Source organism: Phocoena sinus, chromosome 15, assembly GCF_008692025.1.
Source record: "Phocoena sinus isolate mPhoSin1 chromosome 15, mPhoSin1.pri, whole genome shotgun sequence".
Classification (NCBI taxonomy): domain Eukaryota; kingdom Metazoa; phylum Chordata; class Mammalia; order Artiodactyla; family Phocoenidae; genus Phocoena; species Phocoena sinus.
In genome coordinates this window covers 61956169-61968289 of record NC_045777.1, presented here as the reverse complement: position 1 = coordinate 61968289, position 12121 = coordinate 61956169, and the positions used below count along the sequence as shown (strand labels likewise).

The following is a 12121-nucleotide window of genomic DNA, read 5'->3' as shown; positions in this document are numbered from 1 at the left end:
ATGGTTTGGTGACTTAAAAGGAGAAAAATAATACAAGTGTAGAATGAATGTGTTAAAAGCCAAGATGGGATGGGACTTTAAAAACCAAAGTAATTCTTACTCAGTTTTGTGCTGCCCCTTTGGCCTGTTTGGTGATCTGTAGGGTTTTACTGTGTGGTCTACAGACAGAACCCACTAGTGAAATATATTAGTTGTTGGGCACATAGTGTCAGCAAAGGCAAAGAGTAAAACTGATGTGGAAAATAAGGCTAACTTCGTCATTCTTTATTTCCTCATTGGAGAAGCTTGTGATTCTTTCTGTATACTTTTCTGAAGTCAGACATTGCCAATTATAACAAATACCTTGCATTGTCCCAAGGCAACCTGTGGTCTGAAGAGCAGATTTCATTGCTTTTGTTATGAATCGATTCTCTCTCCATAGAGGCTGGACACAGTGCCAGTGAGGCTCCATGCAGGCACCAAGGAGGCTGGCCTGAGTGTTAAAGGAGGTTGTGTTGGCATTTTTTTCCTCACCTTTTTGGTGGTAACAGATCACATGCGGGGTGTCCTGGAGACACTGAAGAGGCCAGTCATGTTTGATGCAGATTTCAGGAGGTTCTGCATCTCTAGATGGATTGCAGGGGTGGGGAGCGGGGAAGAGAACAAGGCAGGACTAGGAAGAGGGCTCTTTTCATAGGTAGCATCATGGTGCCATCCTGAGAACCCTGAGAGGTTCCAGATTGGTAGCGTGGCAGAGAAGGGTTAACGAGAACCATAGACGGAGTTGTCTATATGGACAGTTTATATGGAATTTCTGTGACTCCTTACTAGGTTGGGAGAGGCCAGTTTGCTTCTGGGGACTGATACCCTCCTTCCCAGGGGTAATGACTCACCCTGCAGGTAAGATAGCTCAGCCCTGCCTAGCTGATAAAGGCCTGTCATTCTCATTCTCTCCCCAGGCCCCCTCCTTCCCTCCTGGGTTTCACTTGGTTAATGAATAAGCCTAGTCATGAGCTGTAAGTAAATTCTTTTATCAAATGAAAACCACATCAAAACATCCACAGAGAGACATTTAATGAAAGTGTAAATATTGCAGTACAGCATCTCCCGTATCTGGTTGGCTTATACACAAACAGACTTTAAGCTTTTCACCTATTGAAACCTTTAAGTCTGAAAATATGCTGCTCTGTGAGGCTTTTTGTAAACATGGTCTTGGGACGTGGAGAAAAGTTGGTGCATTTATGTGTTATCACAATAGCACTAATATTGTGGCAGATTTAATGCTTCATAAACAGCTCAAACTGCCAAGGTTAACAGTCCAAAAGTGTGGTGTTGGTGTGTGTGGGGACATTTATATTTGGTGTATATTTGTGTCTGGCATCTGAAACATCGCTCACGAGAACCAGTGAACCCTTCTTAACTCTGACTGCAGACCCGGCCACTACCTCGAGCCAGCAGTTCAGTTTACACACTGGCTCTGGTTGGTGAATAGGTTGTGTCCTAAAAGTTCTTTTGTTGACTAACCTTTTAGAACACAAAGCGCATTGTCGCACAGAAATGCCACTTTGAATGGTGGGTGTCAGTGAGCTGTGGCTTGTTTCAAACTTCGAGTCATGGCCCATCAGTGGGTCAGAAAATCAGTGCTAGTTGACGCCAGAATAAAAAAGAAGAGAGAAAAGAAACAGAATAGGAAACATCAGAGTGGGTTGCCTAGAAAAGATAGGTCTTGTTTGGTGACACTGTTGCAACTTAAAACCTACTGGACACTGTATGCCTTTAGAGCGCGAAAGGTACCCATGTAGGGGGAGGTTGTATCAGCAGTGGGTTAAATCTGGCCATTTTCCACTGTCCAGCACTGTGATGTCAGGCAAGGGGCTTAACCTATCTGGGTCTCTGTTTTGTCATACTCAAAATAGGGCTGTTTTGTAGAGGTACGATTAGAGATGAAAGAGTGTATGTTAGGATTAATATATTAGGATATCATAGAACATAACGGTAATATATTAGAGCTAATACAGCATCTGGTGCATGGCAACCTGTCTGTAAACCATGATTATTATTTATTTGTACTCCTTCGTGGTATATGTAGACCTTAAAGATACTGTCATAAAATAGTATAACTAAAACATATACTGTTTAGTCTTCCCTAGAGTATAATTTATTCAGTGTTCCTGACATTTAGGATCTGCCGTTTCACACATTCTAGGAGGAGATCTTTGATTTTACTTTAAATTATTCCTGTGTAGTTGAGACATCAATCTTAATTTTTTCCCATGAAGTGTGAAGAATGTTGCAAATTGCCTTAGGTCTTTCAGCTGTCTGTCAAGTTCATCAATACCATTAAGTATGGAATTGCTTCCCAGCTCCCTATTGTAAGTTGTGTGTTTTCGTCTTTATTTAAAAAACAAAAAAAGGTATTCTCTGTCTTTTTCTTAAAGTGACTCTCAATTCTAAACTTTTTGAAACTCCATCTGCTCCTGTTTGACTCCATCATAAGATCATTCTTACCTCCTGCACATCACTACCCCATCTTTTAAGGAGCTGTGTCAGCATTTATGAAAACCTTTTTTTGTCTGGCTTGGGTTTAGAGCAGCTGCTGTGTTGACAGCTTTGAGGGGCAGGTTAAAAGTGTCATCGGAAGCCTGGCATCAAAGTCAGGGAGGTGAGGATTCAAATCCAGCTCTGCCAGTTCATTATCTTGGCCCTCTGCAGGTTACTCAACCTCTCTCAGCCTCTGTTTCCGTGTCTGTAAAAACAAGAGGTCCTGCCCACCTTGTGGGGTTGCTTTGAGGAGAAAAAGGGCACGGGTGGATTGGTAACTTTGCCTAGAAGGCCGCTGTCTCCAGCTGGGTCCTCGTAAGTCACAACTCCACAGCCTTTTCTGCCCTTCCTGTCCTCCCGGCCTCAGCTCTGGGGCTCTTGGGAAGACCCACTCCCTTTACCCAAAAACAGCCAGCTTCCGGGTGGGGCTTCCTACCCCAGATTCATCGAGCTCTGCACCTGCTCCTCCCTTCTCTTGGAAGTGGGGTCCCCACGTGTGCTCTGGGCCCCGTTTCCTCTCCAGGCCTTTCGATGTCCCTTATCCTCAGGCCCACCTGCTGCTTCTTCCAACAGTGAGAAAACCTGCTGAATCTAATCCATCTTTTCAAAAGGACTCCTAGATCCCAGTTCCCTTTGCTCCCCATGACTTCTTTCCTTTTACAAATTCCAGTGGTCTGGATTCATCACCTTAGCCGTTGTGCCCTCTCATTTAGCCGAGGTCCCTGGTGACCTCCGTGCCATAAAGCCCCTGAGCCCTTGTCTCCTCTTGCGTGGTTGCTCAGTACATTGACCCACCCTTCCTTCCTGGGCTCCACAGCCCGAGACTTTCTAAGTTAGTCCCCTCCTCTTGGGCCCACAGCGTCCCAGGCTCCCCTGCCTGCTCCTCCCCATCTATAAGGTGATTAAATGTTTGCTGTTCCTCAGAGTTCCACTAGGACTTCTTTTCTTACTCCACGCCTTCTCCATTCCCATTCCTGTTTTCCCCTTCAGTCGCAGTGATCTTGTAGGAACACACATCAGATCACACTCGCACCCTCCTGGTGACTAAAACCCCATGGTGGCTCCCTCTGCACTTAGCCGGAGCCCTTGGGGGCGTGTCCATCATTCCGGCTTCACCTCAGGTCCTCCCCGCTCCCTCTTTAGTCTCCACTGTTAAGGTCGTGTTTCAGTTCCTCAGTCAAGACTGTGTCTCCTCACTCAGATAGGTCACTCAGTGTTCCTTCTGCCTGGAACACGCTTCCCAACCCCCAGTGTCTTTGACACTGTCTGCTCTCCCAGCCTTCGGTCTCAGGAAAGGCTGAATGTCTTTTCCTTAGGGAAACGGTCCCTGTGTCCTGGGCTTGACCAGCTAGCTCCCGCTGGAAACTCCAGAGCGCTTTTCTAACCCTCAGCACACATGTGGGGCTCTGTGCCCTGTCCTTCCCTCCTGGCGAATACGAGGACCAGGTCTCTGATTCAGCCCCAGTTGCCCATGCATAGAAGATGGTGTGTTTGTTCATGAATGAATGGATAGATGAATAAATGAACAAGTGAGAATTTCATACATTAGCGTCTGTGTTCACAAACAGGTGGAAGGGTGAATAAATGAACAAGCAAGAACTAAATACATTTGTTTGTAAAGCAGTCAGCACAGCTCTTATATATAGTAAGTACTCAATAAATGGTAGCTTTATTTCTTCTTAATCGACTTTTCAGCTGGGAACCATGAAAAGAAAAAAGAAAAAAAAAAAAAACCACCCAGGCTGGTTAATGCGAGCAGTACTCCTTGGTGACACCCTTCGGTAAAAGTGGAGGCAGGTGGCAGAGGCCGTGGGAGCGAGAGCTTAAGCAGCAGCTTCTTTGCCACAGTCAACCTCGTGCTCCTCCTCATGCTGAAATCATCATTTCTCACCTCGATTCCTGCCTCCCTGGTGCTCCCCTACCAATCCTTTCTGTTCCTTTCCTCCTCCTCTAGATTGTAAGCTTATTCTGGGCAGGGACCATCTCTTCCCTTCCTCCATGCACTGGTGCCCAGCACAGTACCTGGAGCCAGTGTTTGTGGAATGAATGAATGAGATGCATGTTTCAGAAGCGGACTATGGTGTTGCCAGGAGAGTTAGTGAAAATTAATTGACTAAGTTTGGTCTTAGTTCAATTTTTAAAAATTATAGTTCAGACTTTTTGATTTTATACTTGTCCAGTATGGTTGATGTATCGGTTCCTGTATTTTCCACGTTTTTGCGTGGGAAAGACCCCAATTCTAAATGATAGCAGTATCGCGTGAGCTTTGCAGACTCAGGTCTGTGAGGCCCCCCTCACTTCTCGCCCTCCAGTGTGTGACGAACTATACAGCTCGCTGAATCTGTTTCACTGTAGAATATCTTATGTGGCTTAGACACCGTTCTTTTAGTCTGAACCATATGTTTTGTGATCTAACAGCCACAGCCTCATTACTTAGGCCCCTACCGTGTGCCAAGCCCTGTGCTGAGAGCTCTGTGTATGTACTCTCTGCCCTTCCTAATAGCTTTCTGAGGTCGGTAGATATGCCCGTTTTATGGATAAAGAAAGGGAAGCCCAGGGAGGCAGGTGACTTGCCTCAGACAAGTTAAAATCGGGGGCAGGATTTGAACCTAGGCCACTGTGGCCTTGGAACCTGTGGTTTTCCCATTTGACTTCGTTGCCTCCCTTTGTGTAGATTTTAAGTAAATGTCACCATGTCTACACGTCAGCCTTTGTCCAGTTTGTGGAGAGTGTTTTCTTCTCCACATCTTTAGCTTTTTTTTTTTTTCTGCTACACCGCATGGCTTGTGGGATTTTAGTTCCCCAACCAGGGATCGAACCTGGGCCCTCGGCAGTGAGAGCGTGGAGCCCTAACCACTGGACCACCAGGGAATTCCCATCCACTTCCTTGGCCTTAATTAGAGACTCTGAGGTGAAATGAGGTGTGGGAGCCATGAGCAGAATGAGGGGGTGACGTGGAGAGGGCACAGAGTCGTAGGCGTGACTTGTATGTGGCGGAACCAGGACGGGACCCACTTCCTCTCCGGGCGCCTGTTGAGTTTGCTCTGGTCCTTATCCGTCACAGGGCTCACAGCACCTGCCCGCACGGTACCAACCACCCAGTGCCGGGGGGTACGAGCCCGGTTCTGTGAACGCTCAGCTGTTCTTGCTCTCACACTCTGCCCTTCACATCTTTTTAAGCATAGTGGCCTGAGCTTGCTCCCTTGGCCTTAGTGCATTTCATTTCCTGAGTGTCTCCTGCATGTCAGGTGCTGTGATAGAGGCTTGGGGAAAGCAGAAGTGAATGAACCCATTTCCCTTCTGCCTCTTATTCCATTATTTCCGCTGTGCTCTTTACAGTGCTTGGATCTCTTTCATGTGCCTTAGTATTCACTCTTTAGCCTTACTACTTTATTTTTTAATTTCTATTTATTTTTTTGGCTGCGGTGCAAGGCTTGTGGTATCTTAGTTCCCCGACCAGGGATCAAACCCAGGCCCTCAGCAGTGAAAGTGCAGAGTCCTAACCACTGGACCGCCAGGGAATTCCCTAGCCTTAGTACTGTACAAACAAACAACCAAGCAACCCTTTATTGGATAAGTATGCAATGTATGAAGAGCAAGGGACAAGGAATCACAAGCCCTGGGTCCTGACCATGTGCTCGGGGCAGGTGCATTGGCCTTGCCGAGTCTGCTGTCAAGGGCCGTTGCCATTTCTTTCCCAGCGTTGCTGTGAGGCTCAGGTGTGGCAATGTGCACAGACTGCTCCTGCCCAAGGGAGCCTGCCCTTCAGAGTCAGAGCCAGCTCTTCTTGTTTCCAGCCCAGGACTCTTCATCTGCTGAACCACCCTTCCTCATGGAATTTTTCACTGAAGATGTTGTGAATATGTATCCTGGTTCTGGCTTTCTTCTCTTGAGTAGAAACAAGCTGACAGCAGGCACAAAAGCTGTGTTTCTTCCCTCCTTCCACAATGTCAGATGAAATTCCTGCCAAAGTACCATGGTAGAGCCCAGGCGCTACACGGATGAATAAGCTAAGGTCCCTTCCCTCCAAGAGCGCCTGGGTAAACGTGGGGAAAGAGTCAGCGTTGAAGTGAGGGCTGGACCAAGCTAAAGGCCCTGACGTCCTCTAGCAGGTTTGCACTTTATCTTGAAGACTCTGCAGGGTTTTACAGAAGAGGATGGACTGGCAAGGGTAAAATAGGGCTGTTGTCTCCTGGGCGGGCTCGCCTGCTCTCACCTCTTGGGCACCCTGGAAATAGCTGTACTGCATGTGCTTCTGACAGACCACCGATTCCTGTGTGCACCTTAGTATCCGCCTAGTTCTTTGTGTGGATTGAGGGGAGGTACACCCAAGATCAGTTTTTATGAACACAGGCAAATGTTCTTATTGACCATTATTAGGGTTGAGTGTTTTTGTAAAGTTAGTTCTCCCGTAGAATCTGAGATAAAACCCTCCATTCTCTCTCTGGTAAAAGTCAGAAAATGGTCATGCTGTTGAAAACCCAGAGTTGATCAAATTATATGGAATATGAGAAAACTTCTGAATCTGGTATGTTCACATGTAAATAAGCAAGCAAACACAAAGCGATGTTCGGTGCCCTCCTGGTGTGGGGTGAAAACCCAGAATGAGGGCACAGTGGTGCAGGGCCCCAGGCTGGCGGCTGAGGGAGGGATCAGGAGAGGTCATGAAGGGTGTCAGAAGTGGGCACCGTAGAGCATTAAAGCACACGTTGGTGGGTAGGGTGTAGGGTTTGTGTCTGCAAAGCTGGCAGAGGCCACTGTCAGCACACGTCACTTCGGGTGGGCGGTTAACATACCAGGTTATCACAGAGCGATTCCTTCTGCTTTTTTCATAACTGTTGTATGGAGAGGTGGACAGACTCTGAGTCTCTTGCAGACAGAGGCATTTGCCTGTGTTAACTCTAAATGACACGGTCTGGGACGCTTCCAGTGCACATGGTGTCATGAAAAGAATGTAGCTTTGGTTTGGATCCCAACACTTGTCATCTTTGAGACCTTGAACTAGTCACTTCTTCTGAGCTTCAGTGTCCTTATCTACAGAGTCAGGATAATCCTTACAGGATTTTTCCATACCTGGCAGAATAAGTAACCAATAAATATTTCTCTTTCTTGTAACCATTGGATTGATAAGCATTATAGGTAATTCCCTTAGAAACTGACTGAGAACCTGATGTTGGCTGAGGGTAGCCACTGCAGAAAATGCGGGACTAACGGTGTGTGACTGCTTCTGAAGTTTCCTGATGCTCCCCCCACCCCACCCCCTCCAGCAGTTGCTGCAGTAAAGTGATTGCAGCCGCTTAATAACCAGGCTGCACAAATGTCCTCAGCCTCCCTCAGAAGGTCTGAGAAGCCTGGCGTTTCAGCAGCCGTGACTGTTTGCAGCACACGGACCATTCAGGGACACCTCCTTATCACTGAAGACATTGAAACTGGAGTAACTCTTACCTTGTCTTACAGAGCCCTTCTAACTTAGTCTCAGAAATGGCCCTTAGGAGTTGGACAGTGTAAAACAACAGCAAAACTAAACAATTTGTTTAAAATGTAATGAACGTCTGTGAAACCACCACTCAACCAAAGAGCTAAAATATTGTTAATAAGTTACATTTACCTGTTGTTCCTCCCCATCCCATCCCCCTGATCCCCTGTGGGTGGCAGTCACTCTTCTGAAAGTCATGCTGATCATTTTCTTGCTTTCTTGGTTCTCTCTCTCTCCCTTTCTCTCTCCCCCGCTCTCTCCTTCCCCTCACCTCCCCCCACCCCTCTTCGCCCTCCCTCTCCCTTTCCCTCTACAGATCTACAAAATGATACCTTATTGTGCTCCTGATTTGCCTTTGCCTGAGGTTGAGCAACTCTTTATATAATTATTGGCGTTATGTGCTCCCTTTTCTGTGAAACGACTATGAATGCTTTTCGTGTCTTTTGCCCATTTTTCTGTTAGGTGTTCTCTTACTGATTTGTAGGCATTTTTATGTATTCTGGTACTAATCCTCCATCAGTTGTATGTGTCACAAATATCTTCTCCCAGTGTGTAGATTGTCTTCCCTCTCTTTAAAGTGTCTTCGGGTGGCCAAGAGTTTTCGTATTAATGTAGCCAAACTTATTGATCTTTTTTTTAATGCTTAACATTTTTTGTATCTTCATAAATTCTTTCCTACTTCAAGCTCCGGAAGATATTCACTTCTATTTTCTTTTCAAGTTTTCAAAGTTTGCTTTTGACATTTAAGTGCTTCATCCATCTGGAGTTGATTTTTTGGCCTGGTGTGAGTAAGAATCCAATTTCTTTTTTTCTTCCTGTGGATAAACAATTTTTCCAACTTTTCCTTTTGCACAGTGTCATGCTGCCTCTGTCAAAAATCAAAGTTTCACAGATGCATAGGTCTGTTTCTAGGTTCTTCTGTACCACTGGTCAGTTTGTTTATCTCTGTCCCATTACTACACTGTCTTAAGTACTACAGGTTTACAATAAGCTTTTTTAGCTATCAAGGCGAGTCTCCCTTCCTTATTCTTCTTCAGAAATGTTTGGGCTATCATTGGCCATTTGTCTTCCCTTTAAAATTTGGAATCAACCTTTCAAATTCCACAGAATAATTGAGGTGTAATTTATATACAGTGAAATATACACTGTTCTGTTGCCCAGGTCTTCATCTTAACAAATGCACATCATCATGTAACCTCCACCACAATCAAGATACAGGACAGGTCCATCACTCCCAGAATTCCCTCATCCTTTTGGCAGTTGACCTCTTCCCCCAGTCCCTGGCTACCACTGCTCTGTGTTCTGTTGAGATTTTTTTTTTTTAATCTCATTTAAAATTTTTTCATTGTTTTATTAAAACGTTGGAATTTTAAAAACTGAAACTGCATTAAATCTAGAGATAAATTTAGGAAGGACTCTATGTCTAATGTTGTGTTCTTGTCCGTGAACATTATGTATCTCTCAACTTAGTTGGAGAGATTTTTTGCTTGACAGTAATGGAAGGGTCTACATTTTTAGAAAAAAATCTCAACATTTTAAGTAGTTCTTTAAAACTCCTCTAAAGGAAGCATTTTATAAGATAATCGTCCATCTAAATGGACACATAAATATACACAAATATATGTCAGACTTGTTATGTTTTAGAAAAAAGTCACGTCTTGGTTTCATACCAGCCTTGTTGCTCACCCTATGAGACCATAAGCAAGCTGCTCAGCTCCCCTGATGCTCAGTCTCTTTATCTGTGTGATGACTAGAACATCTCTTCCTCATGGGGTGGTTGTGAAGATTAAATGCACAAAGTGTCGAGACAGCGGAACCGGCACAGTGAAGCCATGGGTGGGTGAGACTGTGGGAGAGGAGCTGCTCTCACTCACCCACAAGGAACCAGGAAGGGCCTTCACCGTGTTTGGTTTCGCAGTGGCTTTCACAAAGTGGCACAGCCAAAAGATGGCCTTGAATCATTTTCCTGACAAATTTGGAAAAGGTTAGTGTTACCAAGCTGCCTGAGCCACGCTGCTTCTGACAGGCGAGCTGGAATCACTGGAGGACACAGCTGACAGCCAATTCATTTTGCTGATTCATCCATTAGAAGGGTGGCTCTGGGCCAGAGCTTGGCTTCCAGATTAAAGGCCGAGAGCTGCAAAGCTGCTGGGACTTGAAGGAATGCTGGTAAATTATTGCCATGTGAAGGCCAGCCGTGGAAAGTGGATTGTTATTTGTTTCCCCCTTTAAGTGATCCTAATTCCAAATGTGCTCAGATAAATTCCCCACCATAGTTAGGGAATTTTTGAAACATTTGTCCATGGGGCTGAGAGCTAAGTTACTGGAAACAATCAAATGCTGTTAAGTAGATCATCTTGGCTCCTTTATGACCCTATCATCACCTCTGCTTTCAGGAGGAATGTTGACTCAAGCCTACTCTTTTACTTGGTAATACAAATTAAACTCGAGAGAGGCATTATTGCACATGTCATCCCTGTGGGGCACACTTCAAAATCAACCTGCCTGAGTAAGGAATGAAACTTAAAAGACGAAAATCCAGGAGATGCTCATTTGCCAACGATCAGGACAGAATAATCATGTAGAATCTGTGGGTTCTCATGTATCGCATTGATAGATGAACCTGTTTTAGTAGGTAGTCTCAAGCTTACAGGAAACTGCATAAAGCTTGCATGTGACAGCGTGAGCTCAAGAGGGTGGAAATTGTGTCTTGTTTTACCAAATATCTAGCATCGTCCCCGGGACAGACACCCAGTGAGCAGCTGCTAGACAGAGGCACCGATGGATGATGTTTGTTGGGTATACAGATTGTGGGGCAGTTAGATAAATGAGCCAAGAAATTCAGAAGTGTAGTCCGTTGAAAGCAAGAAGAGTAACTGTCCTGAGGAATAAGATTTTAAAGAAAGGATCCTGTTTCTGTGGTTCTCTGATCTGAGTGACTTTGGTCGATAGTGTATCTGCAGAGCTGGGTACTTTCTGTTTCCCTCCTTGTAGTGAGTCAGAGCATATGCTGTTTTGAGCTCACATTTCACTAACTCAATCTACTTCCTTGGGATAATGTGAAAGTTCTTTAATACCCTTAGGGTTGTTTTCTTTTCTTTTCTTTTTTTCCTGTTAAACTCTAGAGTGAATATTTGAAAAGTACAGCAAACTTCTTAGTAAAAAAGAATTTTTTTTGAATTTTATTTTGTTTTTTTATACAGCACGTTCTTATTAGTTATCCATTTTATACATATTAGTGTATATATGTCAATCCCAATCTCCCAATTCATCTCACCCCCCCACCCCACCCCCACCACTTTCCTCCCTTGGTGTCCATATGTTTGTCCTCTACATCTGTGTCTCTATTTCTGCCCTGCACACTGGTTCATCTGTACCATTTTTCTAGGTTCCACATACATGCGTTAATATGCGATTGTTTTTTTCTTTCTGACTTACTTCACTCTGTATGACAGTCTCTAGGTCCATCCACGTCTCTACAAAGGACCCAGTTTTGTTCCTTTTTATGGCTGAGTAATATTCCATTGTATATATATGTGCCACATCTTCTTTATCCATTCATCTGTCGATGGGCATTTAGGTTGCTTCCATGACTTGGCTATTGTAAATAGTGCTGCAGTGAACATTGGGGTGCATAATAAGAGTAGGTGTCTTTTCTTATTTTTCTTTTTGTTGTTTTATTTTGCTTTGCTCTTTAGATGGCTAAACATTTAGGGCATGACATTCTATAAACTCCTATTGTGCTGAGAAGTTTTAGGCAGATCTGGTCCACTTGGAGTGAAGATGAAAGTGTCAGGGGCTGGGTATGTGGGTAGTATCTGCCTCTCATCTGGTTGTCTTTCCCTGTGGTTTAAGGTCTCTGAAGTACTGGAGTCCCTTGTCTAGTTCTGGTGTGTCCGTCACCTCTTGCTGCATTCTACCATGCCTCATTTACATAATATTTACTGGGAACTACTCTGATCCAAGAACTTTGCTAGGAGTGGGTATACAGAAGTGGGTATACTCTATTTCAGACGTCACGGTGCTTTTGTAGCTGCCTGGGTGCCAAGTCTGGCGGCCCCTGCCAGCATTGCCCGGCTCTTACGGTCTTGCTGCTAGTGTGGGTAATAACCAGTGGCAGTGATA

At 44.9% G+C, this 12121-nt stretch overlaps 1 protein-coding gene across 2 annotated transcripts in view; it reads left to right on the top strand.

Annotated features, from left to right (window-relative positions):
- PARN (poly(A)-specific ribonuclease) overlaps positions 1–12121 on the top strand; it is a 170222-nt gene that overhangs the window by 103036 nt on the left and 55065 nt on the right. The window lies entirely within an intron of this gene.